Source organism: Hyperolius riggenbachi, chromosome 12 (assembly GCF_040937935.1).
Source record: "Hyperolius riggenbachi isolate aHypRig1 chromosome 12, aHypRig1.pri, whole genome shotgun sequence".
Lineage (NCBI taxonomy): Eukaryota > Metazoa > Chordata > Amphibia > Anura > Hyperoliidae > Hyperolius > Hyperolius riggenbachi.
Genome location: NC_090657.1, coordinates 167,710,694 through 167,724,551, shown reverse-complemented (window position 1 = coordinate 167,724,551; position 13,858 = coordinate 167,710,694). Strand labels below are relative to the sequence as shown.

Sequence of the window (13,858 nt, the reverse complement as noted above, 5' to 3'; positions counted from 1 at the left end):
CCAGAGAGGACACCACTTGCCTTTCAACATCATGGTACAGTTTGGGTATCGCCTTTCTTGAGAAATAATTGCGGCCTGGTATCATCCATTGTGGTGTCCCAATCGCCACAAATTTTCGGAAGGCTGCAGAGTCCACCAGCTTGTATGGTAACAGCTGGCGGGCTAACAGTTTCGCCAAGCCAGCTGTCAGATGCTGGGCAAGGGGGGTGACTGGCAGACATTGGCTTCTTGTGGGCAGAGTAGCAGGAACTGCTCAGGGTGAGAGGCAGAGTGGAGGAGGTACACCGATAAAGAGGAAAGGTATGCACTGGTATAATACAGTGTGCTGTCACACAGATATAATGGGAAGGTATGCACTGGTATAATACAGCATGCTGTCACATAGGTACAGAGGAAAGGTATGCACTGGTATAATACAGTGTGCTGTCACACAGATACAATGGGAAGGTATGCACTGGTATAATAGAGTGTGCTGCCAGTGGTGGGACTACAAATCCCAGCTGACCTGGCTGGCAACTGTCTATGGGCTGTATCTATATGCAGTGTCAGCCACAAAGAGAGCTATGCTTAAGTAAATTAAATCACAAATACAGTGGAAAGATATGCAATTGTATGGTAATACAGTGTGCTGCCAGTGGTGGGGCTACAAATCCCAGCTGGCCTGGCAACTGTCTGGGGGCTCTATCTATGCAGTGTCACCCACAAAGACAGCTATGCTTTAGCAAGTGAAATCACAAATACAGTGGAAAGATATGCAATGGTAATACACGGGCACAGTACAGCAACTAAGCTCAGCTGCGATAGGGCTATATCTATGCCTGTCTGTGTCACACACGCAAAAAAAAAAAAACACAGAAGAATCAGAATCAGAAGAATATTAACTCCCAAAAAAGCTTTTGTGGGGTGCTTTCAGCAACAAAATTCAGCAAGGAACAAGCTAACAACAGCCTAACTAACGCTGTCCCTAGCTCCAAATGTCTCTCCCTGCTCTCACTACAGCAGCATCAGGCTGAGAACATGGCCAATGCTGCAGCGTTTTTATAGGGGATGGGTGGGGTCCGTGGGTGAGTGCAGCCTGACTGGCTGCCATGTGTCCGCTGACTGTGATGTAGAGGGTCAAAGTTTAGCCCAATGACGAGGTATAAGAGGTGGGTCGAATGCGCTATGTATTCGCTACCTGCCGCAGGTGCGGGTAGCTGATATCCGCGCGAGCCAACTGCTAAGCGAACCGTTTGGGCCATCTCTATTGTACAATCAAGGAACAGTCCAGTGGCAATCCGGTAAAAGCGAAAAGACCTGATGTCCTCACATTTGTGGATTCACAGGGACTATCTGTCTGTGGCCTTTTTCCAGAGTTTCAGCTGAACTTGCAAAAAGTGAAAAGAGACAGCACTAGATGTAGTTGGCGGGGCACCTCCTGAACTGACATCCAGACCTGTGTTCACAGTGAGACTTCAAGTGATGCATCAAAGGAGAGCAGCTGGGCCCATAGGTCTAAGCAATACAGTCTTTAGTGAGTCCATTAGGGGTACATACGGTACATGATCGCTGTGGGGAGTGATGAGAGAGGGGACTGTATTGCTCAGACCTACGTTCCCAGCTACCCTCCTTTCATACAGATTTCAGGTGACTGAAACAGGAAGTGGAAAACTGTCACAGGTTAAGAAATAGCAACAGAACGTTTTGTGAAACACTTCTCTTTCCCGATATAGTCGTGGAGTTATAAGCTCGGATCCACTACAGGGTCCCTTTAAACCTCCCAGCCTGTAACCAAAACTGATACTTCCATTTAGGGAGGAGGAATGATACCTCTAGAGATGGATGGTCATATTCAGGCCGGCTTCTTCAGGAGCTGTAAGCTACCATTACTGTTAATAAACTGAACATTTAATTGAACTCTAGGTGATTCTGTAAAATGGCTGCACGCTTTATATTGGAGAACACATCATATTTGGAATAATGAAGGTTCTCTCAGAGCACTTTAATGGCAATCCAGATTCCCTCCAGCTCCCTCTGGCCCTCCAGACCAGCCAATGCTGTGAATTGATCAATACCGGCATTAAACGGCATGATCACTAAAGCCTAATATAATGGAGACCGCATAATACTAAATCTATATTTAAAGGAAGTTAAATAAAAGCTGCCACCCTTCAGCTTCAGGAGGATAAAAAGATAAACGCTGTCACACCGAATTAGCTAAACAAGCACAGTTTACTGTAAATAAATATATATATATATATATATATATATATATATATATATATATATATATATATATATATATATATATATATATATTTATTCTTGCTCTATTACAGCGTACATCTATTTGTTTTAAGTCGGAATCAGAGGAAAGTGACGTCACGTGTTTTGAGGATGAAAACTCAGTAGTGAAAGATTCCCTTTTACAACATGACCTAAATTTATCAAAAGACACATTTATAAATGTAGCCGGCTCTGAGCTGCTTTGTGCACATTTGACCCGTCACTCAGCTTCAAGTGTCTCCGAGATGTGAATAGGCAGATATAAGAGTGTGTAGCCGAGGCATGCTGGGACTGACAGTAATGTACGAGGCAAAAACCCACACAAGTCTAAAGTCGTTTTGTCTTCTCTTGGTTAAATCCCACCGATGCCAATGTTCCCTGTAAGCCAAACTGTTCCCACATAAAGTGGAGCCTAATTGCAAGCTAATTCCACTGAATATACTCAGCATCTGGTATCTAAAGATACAACAGTGGCCAAATCTTCAACATATTTGTGTTTTGTTATCTTAACGCTATGGTGGTGCAACAAGAAGAAAACTGGCACCAAACCAGAAGACTTCTTAGATAATGTCATTTGGACAGGGTAGAACAAAGTGGTGACGTCTGGTCAGAACAGGGCCAGGACAAGGTTTACTAGCTCCAGGAGGCACAGATGCCAAAGTGTGCCCTCCCGTACTGTGCCCACCCTGGTAAAGGTAGCAGATGTGCATCCTGTATTAAGCAGGTGGTCCCTCCCAGTATAGATAGCTTTATGTTTCCCCAGTATAGGTTGCCATATCCCCCACCTCTTGTTAGAATTTAAGTACGATATGCTTGAATTCGGAGGCCTCAGTCACTTTACATAACTGGGTTAAAAAAAAGGACTTGCTCTGCAGAGTGTCTCTTTAAGGAGAATGTATCTTAGAAAGAAAGAAAGACAGTTCTGATGTTCAGTAGAATATTGTGCTGTGACTCCCAAGGCTGTAGCAGAGATATCCAGTGTGTAGGCCAGACCAGCTTATGACAAACAACATAAACATGAGCCATTGTTATGAAAATATTCTCACAAGTACATTAAACTAAGAACAAGGGGACAGGTCATTGGAAAATGGAATTTTCCAGTGCATGCGCAGTAAAGACTGTGCTTGTCATGCTATCACGTTCTTATCAGCCAATAGCAGGCGATGGGTTATGAATTCATCCCTGCTGGATGACGTCACATTTAACTCTTTAGAGGCTAGTATAAAACAGCCAAACGAGCTCCAGAGAGCCACTTCTGACATCCAACTTTCACTTCAACTTTACTAACTTCCTGTAGCCGCATGCTGTATATAGGCCTACGTGCAATGTATCATAGATTATAAGATAAAGCCTGGTTACCATTCACAAGCGATGAACCAAGAGCCGCAACGCTTAAGACAGACCAATTGCTTTGCTGAGGTAACATGTAAGATAAGATTGCTGAACCCAACTGTATATCTGTTTACTGAATAAACACCTTAACCTTTGACAACATTTTAGCAGTTCTATCTCCTGTGCTGTTGCTGTGATGAGAGTCAAGTTATCACACTTTCTGTGATATGGTGCCGAACAAAGGTGTAGTGTTGTTGCCTATAGCAACCAACAAAGATTTATTACAATTGGTGCTGTGAAACCCAGTGCTGTCTCGCAGAACAGACAGAAAAGGTCCGGGCCAGAGTTATCAGTCTATCAAGGACATTCAGGCCCATATGCAATGAACTTCTTCATCTGAGTTATCTCCTAGGTGATAATTTTCGTATTCTCTTTAAAATAACTTTTCAGAATTTTACAATTGAAAACGTACCCAAAAGTAGGTGAAAAAGTGCTATAAAATTATTTTCAGCATTTTCTTGCTTGTTGGTGGTTTAAAAGGTATTTCATGACAAGGTGTAAAAATATCACCTAGGAGAAAACTCAGGAGAAAAGGTTAAATTACATATGGGCCTCAATGTCGAGCACAGCAAAAAGCAGAGAAGAAGAAGCTGAGCTGTAAGAGATAAGTGCAGGCTTCAAGAGACCCTGTGCGAAGAGAGAGCCAGATCCCAGCGGCAGATCTTGACATGTGTCCCCCCCACCTGTGATGTACACACAGGTTGAAGCCAAAATATGGATAGAAAAGGAGCATTCCTTGGCAGGGTTTTTGGCACATTTCCCGAGAGGAAGCTATCCAGTGAGAAGTGGTGCCTACTCATTGCTCCGTGCGTCAAGAAGATCTGTGGTGCAAAAAAACTGCTGAAGGCTGGGAAGGCTCAAGGCTTACAGAAATCGGCTGGTAAAGAGCCCAAGGACTCACCAAGCAAGACGTCTGAAAGGCAAGTAGGGTTTATTTTGTTATAGAGATTAATCTGTATTGTATTTGTTGATATACAAGAAGTTCTTATAATGCTCTCTGTGTGGTATTGCACTGTTTTGTTTTGGGGTTTTTGTCGCTGCAAAGTCCTCAGCCCCGCCCACGAGTATTTAGTGGATGGTGGGGGGGGGGGGGGCACAGCAGCTCAAGTGTGAGGAGTGGAACAGTTCAAGTGTGAGAGAGTGTGGGAAGTTGCAGCTTATAGGTAGTCAGAAAAAAAATTCTCTGGAATAGCCGCATCAAATATGAATATTGTGTCATCTGTGGCATAATCTCTTCACTTTACCTGATAATAAAAAAATATATATAAGCGTGGGAACCAGGGCTTTAAAGTGAAGTGAAACAGAGACGAAGCACCATCCTGTATTTCCCCATATATATCAGTGGGAACATTAGAGAAAACACCTATCCTGTTCAATCTTTCACATTGGGACATTGCGTTTGATGCGACGTTAAAGTCGCACAACGTGCCCCTAACGCAGCGCATGTAGGTTATGAAATTGGACGTTATTTTGCACTGTGTTATGTGTCTCTCAGTGCGCCGTTTTCATTGCATACTGATGGAATGAAAGCGGCGCATGCGTTACATTTTTTTTTTTTTTTTAAAAACCCTTACTGAGCATGTGCAACACACAACACAGCAAATGTATTGCTAAACGCACAGCATGCAGCACTTTCTAAATATTGCTACACATTACACACAACGCAATGTGTGCACTGTGAATGTCGCACCGACTTTGTATTGCTGTGTGTTACTCTGCGTTATACAATTTTCTAACGTGCGACTTTAACGTCACACTGTGAAAGAGGCCTAAGGCCCGGTTCACACTTGCGGTGGCCCTCCGGAATCGCCGTGCCGGAGCCGCACCGCCTGCAGAACGGACGGAACGGACGCACGGCATAGCAATTAAAGCCTATGCGTCCGTTCACATGGGTCCGTTCTGCAGAACCGGAGCCGGACCGGATCCGGGCCGGATCCGGACTCCGGCCTCCGTTCCAACATGCGCTATTTTTTCATCCGGCCCCTCCGGCAGCCGTATCCGGGGCGGAGCCGGACTGCACCATCCGGCCAATACAAACAAATGGGAACCGGAGGCCGCACAACACACTGGCTGAGAAATCCGGATCTTCTACCCCACTTCCTATGCGGATTTTTGCGGCGATACTGGCTGGGGACACATGGGCAAGCATTTTGGAGTGGAGCAGCACGAGCTGGAGGTGTTGGCAGGATGTTGGCAGCATGTCGGAGGTGGAGGTGAGTGCTAAACAGCAGAGGGCCTGATTCCACAGGTCCCCCTTCTGCTGACCTCCCAGACCCCAACATTTTTTTTTTTTTTTACGTATATTTTGCCAAACGGATCCGGATCGCATCCTGATTACCACCTGATGCAACCTGACCGGATCCGGATCGGATCCGGATCAGAACCGTACGGTTCCGATCCGGATCCGGTCCGGATCCGGTCAGGTCATCCGGTCCGTTTGGCAAACAACCGCTAATGTGAACCGGGCCTAACTGCTCATCCTGCTTGTTATCAGCCCTGAAAAAATCCTCGACTGAGCAATCAGCCTAGCTTTGCTCAGGAATCATTATAGCTGAGTCTGTCTTCTCTGATGTCTTTTCAAGCCCAAGCTTGCACCCTTCTGGCTCTTCTTTCCTGTTCTGTATATTCAAAGCATCAGAGAGCAGTGATGAGATGGGAGGAGCGGCTAATGTAAGGGTATATTGAAAAACTTTTTTTTTATCTATATTTGTTATTCATAAGAGGTTTTTAGAAATGGTGATTTCATTTTGCACAAAGCCCACTAAATAATATGCTTTTCTGATGACTTGTGTTTTGCGTGGAGTTATAGTAAAAAAAACCACAAAAACGGCACACCAGAGCGGCGAAAATACCAGGTATAGTATTTATTTTGTAAACTCTATTGGGGGATATGTTTATTTTGTGCCAAAGTGTTTATCTCTGGTTTCCTTTAAAATAATAGGAACAATTATATAGATTTATAGCAGACTTGGACAGATGGTGGAAGTTAGATAGGGGATTTAACTCTGAATAACAGTTTAAAGCTACCAGAAAGCAGATTGTATAAATTGCACACTCAAATAGGAGTATTTTGACTTATGAGACTATAACAGGTTCTCTTAGAAAAATATGTATTCACCAGCTGGTTCAAAGTCACCCACTGAAAATATATATTTCCAGGCTGCCAGTGGAGTTTATTGTAAAGCTCCTGCCTTTTTACACAAAAAAGTTTCCAAAGTCATTTACATAGGAATGTCCCAATTTGGAACTCAGAATTTATAAACTTGAATTCTAATGAACCTCCATTTAGAATTTGCACATGCGGTAAAAATGCAAGAAAAATAATAGACAGTAACAAACTTACCTCTATTTAAGGAAACCGAACCAATTCCCACTGCTGCAAAAAATAAATTTAAAAAAAAAGTATATGTAAATGTATCCTAATAACAGCCACAAATTAAAAAAAAATAACAGGAGAATTTAGGTAAGTGGTTATGGGCCCTATACAATTTGAGGTGATAAGAAGTTCAATACGTGCAAACTTGTTATGACCTCACATCACTCAGGATTTACCAGCAAATTAAATTGCCAGTTTCATCTGAGCGATGCGTAAAAGAGCATAACTCAGACATATACTAGATATTTGGCTACTGTGATGCTACTGTGTCCTATGCGATGGGGAGCGAGGCATTTAAGCCATGGAGCTGTCCATCAGCACCACGGCACAGCTGCCTCACTCCCCCGCGAGACAGACATGCACCAGACGTCCGCTGCAACACTGTGCTGCCGCCGTCGTGGTCTTCTTAATTGGAGCCCCAGCAGAAGCATCTTTGAATGTCTCGCTGGAGCTCCCCATTTGTCCACTAGGTGGCCCAATGAGAATCATCTCATTGGTCCAATGAGAATCAGGATGATTATGTAATGATCCGCTCAGCTGGCTGCACAGGCAGCCAGCTGTTTGACCATTCCTTATGTCTGAGAGATGCAGGTCTCTGGAAAAGAGACCTGGCTTCATCTTACAACTTTCTGAGTTGCTTTGCTGAGGGATTTGCATACATGCAAATTGCCCAGCTGTCTCCGTTGAGGGCGGGCAGTATATAAGCCTTCTGCTGACCAGAAGGCTTTGCTGGTCATAACGGTTTGTTGAATACACTCCTGGAGTGTCAGCCTTCCCTGTTGGATTGTTATAGGTATCTTATTAGTAATTCTGGGGACTGCACTAGGCAGCTCCTCTAGTGCAGTTAGCCTGCTTATCTGTTTTGTTTATGTTGCCTCTCTGGTGTGATTGTCCTGTCGCCAACGGTGGTCGATAGGAACTCGTCCTGTCTGTGGGTGCTAACCAGTGCAGCGGTTGTTACTGGTAGCCCCTACTGTCTCATCTGTCTGACTTGGATCGCACCAGCCTCTAGCGGTAGCGGCTGTGGATCCTTCTGATCTGCTTTCTTGGAGTATAGCTGGAGCAGCGGTTGCCACCGGCTATCTCATCTGCCTGTCTTGCTTGGATCGCACTAGCTCTGGCGGAAAGAGCAGTGGATCTTTCTTATTCCTGTTTTCCATTTGTCTGTCTTGTTTGATACGAACGCTTGCTGTAGGCTCAGTGAGGTAACCGTTAAGCAAGCGCTCGCGTTCTCTGTTTCATGTTTGGGTGGCGGGGGTTAGTTAGGCGTGCTTGTCTCTGTTGTGTTTATCATGCGGAGATCGCGCTGTAAACGCGTTCGCTGTTGCGAATGAGTGCAGTGTTCGCGTTTAGTTAGCGTTTGTCATTTTCCGTATCTTCTCATTGTATGATTTGCTGTGCCTTTGCTACTCTCGTGCCCTGTCTTGCTTTAGCCTTGTGTCACCTCTGGCAATCGCCTCTCTCGCGATTGCGTTCCTACTTCGTATCTGCTGTTGTGTGGGCACCGTCGCGGCCGGGTTGGCGACTAGATTTGTGCACACACATACATTCTGTCCCTGTGCTCATTCTCATTCGCAATCGCTTCTCTTGCGATTGCGTTCTCACTGTACTAGATTGGTACACACACATACATTCCTCCTCTGTGCTTATTGTGCCTTGTGTCACTGTTAGCAATCGCCATCTCTTGCAATTGCCTTCTCACCTGATCTTCATGGTTGTGTGTTCATTGTCGCTGGGTGGCGACTAGATTGGTGGACACACATACACTCTGTCGCTTTACTCTCTCTCTTTAAGAGCTATCTTGCCCTGCGTTCTTCCCTTAGTGCAATTCCTGTCTGGCGTCTGTGGCAGGGCAGAGGATCTGTTCCTCTGCACTCCACAGCTCCATCTGCCGACAGGAATTTCCCTCTACAGGTGCGTTGCACCTTTTGCTGGGTTCTCTCAAATTATACGCTTGTGGAGGATTTCCGCAGTGTCAGCGCGCGTCCTGTGCGCTGACCACGGAGAGAATTCCACAATCGTTACATATTCTCCTTAGGCCACCTAGTGGACGAATGGGGAGCCCCAGCGAGACATTCAAAGATGCTTCTGATGGGGCTCCCATTAAGAATTAGACGGCGGCAGTGGCAAAGGTCCCGGCGGGTCCCGCAGACAGCGACGAGTGGTGGGGAGGACCCTTCAATCAAGATTTAAAGGAGGAGGAAGAAGTGACAGATGAATTAAAGGAGAAGAAAGAAGTCAAAAAAAGTAAGTAGTGACAGATGAAAAGCAGAAGAATAAAGAAAAATGTTTTCCCTTAAGTTTTATTTGTGCTTTTTTTTTACTATTATACATTAAAATAGGTATAGGGTAATTTGACCCTCTCTATACCCATTTACATTGAAGGGACAGAACAAACATCTGGGGGTCCCCTTACTAAAGTGGGCTCCCAGATTCCACATAAGCCCCCCAGGTTTTCTGTTCTGTGCTCTTACAGAGCCCCCCCCCCATATCATGGACTATGTGGGCTGGTGTGGATCGTATGGCAGAGCCCCCCGCAGGTTGACTCAGCCATCCTGGCTATACCAGCCTGCATGGGGGGGCGGGGGGAGCGGTAAAAGCAATTCCATAAGGTGACATTCCCGAGGCCGAATTTAGGAACTTGCTCATCGCTGGCGAGTTTGTTAATTGCATGTGTCCTATGTGCTGTAAAACTTTAAGGTTGTTTATAAAATGCTTGGAACTGAGCAATGTTACAGCTCTAATGCAGGTTCCCATCTTATTCATGCATTTATCTGGTGAATGCAATATAATATGCAGTGTTTACTCATTTCTGTGTGCTAAAAAGAAAAAAAAAACAGATAGCAAGAGATCCCAGGTGTCTCGGTCATCCTTGGTGGCTGATCACAGCCTCCTCACCCCATAAGCTCTGCCAGGCTGTTTGCAATGCATTAGTGATGCGTATGAGCCATTTTTGCATTATTTTTTTTCTATCATTAGGGCTGGCTGACTGTGCTGAGTTCTGTGTGCATGTCATATGCAGCTTAGCTGGATAGAACAGCAGTCTATAAGCAGTCTGAGCTCCTCCCCCTATCCCAGCATCACCCACAGAAGGTAGTCAGGGATGAGGCATCAGCCAGTCTATGACTCTGCCCACCTCCTGTCTGCACTCCCCAGGAGGGAGGAGGTGGGAGGGGTGAGGTAAGGTCTCTGGGGACATCCCAGATTTAGTATATTTTTCCCCCTGGGGCTTTATCCTCTAAACCTGTGTGCGTCTCATAGTCAGGAAAATATGGTACTTATTACTATTGTTTGTATTGTGCTCAGTACAGCACCACAAAAGATGGTGATAAATAATAATAATCTGAACCTGCAATAACCAAATTATCTCAGCTTAAGGAGCGTAACGCTGCAGAGGAAAAAAAAAATCACTCTTCAGAGATTATACGGATGTAACCTGCTATAGCCCATGTACTGTGCCGTCTGGGGTTCAGGGGTCCAGAGAGTTACAACGCTGCTGCTGTTACGATCCTTTTTTCACACTGTGTAATATTCACTATCGGTTCCCATTACCAGATCTGGACGTTCTCTATTTATATAAAGAAGAACTGAACTGAAAATAAAGAGACGTTCTGCACATAATGCAGTGTTCCAAAACAATTCCTTTCTGAAAATAATCGGTTCATAATGAATCGATTCCTACCGCACACTGCACATCAATTTCTGACAGATTCCAGCAGGGATCCACAGTGTGGCACTAGAGTTGTCGCAAACCCGCATTTTTTTGTTCGCGAAGTGAACGTGCGGAAAAAGTTTTCAAACCGGCGAATCAACGCAAACCGCAATAGACTTCAATGGGCAAGTGAACTTTCAAAACTACAAAACACTAATTCTGGCCACAAAAGTGATGGAAAAGATGTTTCAAGGGGTCTAACACCTGGAGGGGGGGGAGCGTGGCGGAGTGGGATACATGCCAAAAGTCCCAGGAAAAATTACAGATTTGACGCACAGCAGGGTTATAATCCCTAAAGGGCAAAAATCACATTGCATTCCTAAATTGGAGGCCTAAAGTGTTTCAAAACATCTTGCGTGTGTACACATCAATCAAGTAGTGTAATTAGTGTACTGCTTCACACTGAAAGACCAAACTCACTGTGTAACGCACCGCAAACAGATGGCCGTGCTGGTGCGCATGTTGGCGAGAGTGCAGGTGATGGCGGCTTTCCGGCCCATATGGTCAGGCTGAGGTAGCTCAATGACAGAACAACAGTGACTGAGTGTCCAGCTGATTGAATTTGGTCTGTCCACAATGAAGCAACGACCTTATTATCTTGCGTGTGCCCCCCCAACACACTCATATAGCCGGTCATTGCTTCATTGTGATACACAAGCCCCTTCACCATGGAAAGGTAACGATTACGAAGGGGAAGTGACACATGGACATGCCTCTTGTTTTGTTGTTGCAGCTGCAGCGCAGCCAGAAAAATTAGGCAGGCATGTACACGCACCAGAAAAATTATTATAGCGGCCGCTGCTAGCAGCTTAGTCTTGGGGCAGGCAGCAGGGCCGGGACAAGTCTCCCCAGCACCAGAGGCTGAGATTCCAAAGTGTGCCCCCCCACCACACACACACACTGTACATATGTACATGTACACACAGATACACACACACACTGATACACAAATATATACACACACTGACACACAGATAAACACACACACACACACACACACACACACACACACACACACACTCTCTCTCTCATGTTATGCTCACTCAACTGTCTGCGTCTTTCAAAGCTCCCTTCCCCCACCATACCTGCTTCATGCCAGGCGTTACACCAGCTGGCCTCTGTCCTGACTGACATCTAGGCCTGGCAGGCGTTCACTAATGCCTGAGGGAGGGATGGAAGGATGCCTGAGGGAGGGGGGTCTCTCCTCCGTCCAGTCCAGCTACATCTCTAGCGCGCGTTAATATCACCAGGTAACTCTGCAGGAAGCCGACAGCAAGTTCAGATACAGCAGAAGTCGGCTTCCTGCTGCTGCCTAGCAACACTGCCACAGCCGAGCGTGTCATCTCTTTCATGACAGAGCGTCTGTTACAGCTCCAAGCAGACAGGACTCCAGAGAGCTCTTTGCCTTATATGATGAGGACACTGAGGGGACTAGTCTGGTGGCAGGGAATCTCGCAGAGCAGGAGTGTATAGGGCAAGGTAATGGGGCGGCGGGGAGAGTGTAGAGTAATGCACCCTCTAGGGGAAGCGCTCAGAGGCTGCAGCCTGTCCGGCCTCTGCCTCGTCCCGGCCCTGGCAGGCAGTCACACGGCATGCAGGCAGAGATGCTGTGTGTGGGGACTGACTAAGTCTTTGGGCAGGCAGTAGCCCTCCAGGATCCATGCCTCATTAATTTTGATAAAGGTGAGGTACTGAACACTTTTGTGACCTAGGCGACTTCTCTTCTCAGTGACAATGCCTCCAGCTGCGCTGAAGGTCCTTTCTGACAGGACGCTTGAGGAAGGGCAAGCCAGAATTTGGATGGAAAATTTTGACAGCTCAAGCCACAGGTCAAGCATGCGCACCCACTAGTCCAGGGGTTCATCGCTGGTCAGAGAGTCTACATCCGCACTTAAGGCCAGGTAGTCGGCTACCTGCCAGGCGAGGCGTTGGTGGAGGGTGGATCTGGAAGGGCTAAGGCGAGTCATTGGACTAAAGAAGGACCACATGTCTGACATCACCATGAGATCGCTAGAGTGTCCTGTCCTTATCTACGTGGACATGGGAGGAGGAGGAGCAAGATTACTGGCAATGGCACCATTATTCCGTTGTGCTGTGACATCACCCTTAAAATGCATTGTAAAGCATACTTGCCAAATTGTGTTGAAAGTGCTGTATCCTTTCAGCCTTGTGGGTATTTGGTAACATCTCTGCCACTTTGTGCTTATACCGAGGGTCTAGTAGCATTGCCACCCAGTACAGGTCATTCCCCTTGAGTTTTACTTATACGGGGGTCCCTCAACTAGTGTTGGGCGAACAGTGTTCGCCACTGTTCGGGTTCTGCAGAACATCACCCTGTTCGGGTGATGTTCGAGTTCAGCCGAACACCTGATGGCCACATGGCCGAACTAAGAGCGCATGGCCGAACGTTCCCCGAAAGTTCGGCTAGCGCTTTGATTGGCCGAACGGGTCAAGTGGTTCGGACCCGAACGCGCTCTGATTGGCCGAACTGTCACGTGGTTCGGGTAAATAAATACCCAAACCACGTCATATCTCCGCCATTTGTCTGTGGGTTTAGCTTTGGGTAGGCAGGCAGGGTAGTTCGCGCTCCAGCCATGCTAGCCAGGGTCCCCCAGTCATTGTGTCGCTGCTGGGAATAGTAGTACACCGCTCGCTCAGCCACACTATATAGCATTGTGTTTACTGCCACTCTGTGTACCTCGCTCAGCCACACTATATAGCATTCTGTTTACTGCCACTCTGTGCCTGCTGGGAATAGTAGTACACCGCTCGCTCATCCACACTATACAGCATTCTGTTTACTGCCACTCTGTGTACCTCGCTCACCCACACTATATAGCATTCTGTTTACTGCCACTCTGTGTCTGCTGGGAATAGTAGTACACCGCTCGCTCAGCCACACTATATAGCATTCTGTTTACTGCCACTCTGTGTACCTCGCTCAGCCACACTATATAGCATTGTGTTTACTGCCACTCTGTGTCTGCTGGGAATAGTAGTACACCGCTCGCTCAGCCACACTATATAGCATTCTGTTTACTGCCACTCTGTGTACCTCGCTCAGCCACACTATATAGCATTCTGTTTACTGCCACTCTGTGTCTGCTGGGAAT

The 13,858-nt window shown here is 46.3% G+C and overlaps 1 long non-coding RNA gene across 1 annotated transcript in view; it reads right to left on the bottom strand.

Moving 5' to 3' along the window:
• Nucleotides 1-11,951, bottom strand: part of LOC137541810 (uncharacterized) — a 39,593-nt gene extending 27,642 nt beyond the window's left edge. The window contains exons 1-2 of the long non-coding RNA XR_011025278.1: nucleotides 11,831-11,951; nucleotides 7,001-7,033 (exon numbers count right to left, since the gene is read on the bottom strand). This is a non-coding gene — a long non-coding RNA (uncharacterized lncRNA). The remainder of the gene's footprint in view (nucleotides 1-7,000; nucleotides 7,034-11,830) is intronic.
• Between the last annotated feature and the right edge of the window lie 1,907 nt (nucleotides 11,952-13,858).